This window comes from Octopus bimaculoides, chromosome 7 (assembly GCF_001194135.2).
Source record: "Octopus bimaculoides isolate UCB-OBI-ISO-001 chromosome 7, ASM119413v2, whole genome shotgun sequence".
Taxonomy (NCBI): Eukaryota; Metazoa; Mollusca; class Cephalopoda; order Octopoda; family Octopodidae; genus Octopus; species Octopus bimaculoides.
Genome location: NC_068987.1, coordinates 19,986,866 through 19,987,960, shown reverse-complemented (window position 1 = coordinate 19,987,960; position 1,095 = coordinate 19,986,866). Strand labels below are relative to the sequence as shown.

The 1,095-nt window shown below is 48.9% G+C and overlaps 1 protein-coding gene across 1 annotated transcript in view; it reads right to left on the bottom strand.

Annotated features, from left to right (window-relative positions):
• Positions 1 to 1,095, bottom strand: part of LOC106872890 (exosome complex component RRP45-like) — a 41,606-nt gene that overhangs the window by 4,208 nt on the left and 36,303 nt on the right. The gene's annotated exons all lie outside the window — the stretch shown is intronic.

Sequence of the window (1,095 nt, the reverse complement as noted above, 5' to 3'; positions counted from 1 at the left end):
AGGACTCTTTAGTTTTGCTGATGACATGACAACCTCTCTGATGCTGGTGCCATGATAAATTACACTCAGTAAATTACACTCTGTAAAGTAGTTGGTGACAGGCAGGGTATCCAGCCACAGAAACAATGCCACGATGTAACGAACGAGTGAAAGAATCTGTGGTCCATGAGCTGTCTTGGAGGATAGTAACTCCAACTACGAACAGACTCAGGCTTTGAGAACCCATACAGGGATGATTTTGGATGCTGGCGTCGGTAAAGTAGTGGAAGTGGTGGTAGCAGTGACTGTGGCGGTGATGGTGGTGGTGCAGCTGGTTGTGGTAGTGGTAGTTGTTATGGCGTTGGATGGTGAAGAAGATGATGAGCCTGTGGTGGTAGCAGTGTTGATTGTGGTGGTGGTGATAGTGCTACTGGTAGCAGTAGTAATAGCAATGATGATGATGATGATGATGATGATGATGGTGCTGGTTGTAGTTGTGGTGACGGTGTTGGATGGTGGAGATGGTGAGCTGGTGGTGGTGAAGGTAGTGGTGATAGGAGCGATACTGGTGAGGTGGTGGTGATGTTAATAGTAATGTGGTGCCAGTGGAAGAGACAGTGCTGGTATGGTGGCGTGGTTGGGTTGATGAAGTGGTGGTGGTAGCGGAGAGGATATGGTGACAGTGGTGATGTTGATGGTGGTGATGATGATGATGATGATGATGATGGTGACAGTAGTGGTGGTGGTGGTGATGAGGTGGTGGTAATGATGATGGTTGTGATGGTGATGGTGGTGATGATGATGATGATGATGACGGTGGTAGTGGAGGTGTTGACGAGGTAGTGACGGTGGTGTTGATGAGGTGGTGGTGGTGATGATGTTGGCATGGTGGTGACAGTGCTACTGGTGGTGTTGATGACGTGGTAATGATGGTGGTGGCGGAGACAGAGTGAAGCAGTGGTGATAACAGCAACAGCAGCAGCAGCAGCAGTGGTGGTGGTGGCGATGGCAGTGGAGACAGCGAAACTGTGGTGTTAATGCTAGTAGCGGTGGCGGTACTACTGCTGCTGCTACTGGCATAAATAGCTTCAAAGGTTTGACATTCTATTTGAAGTA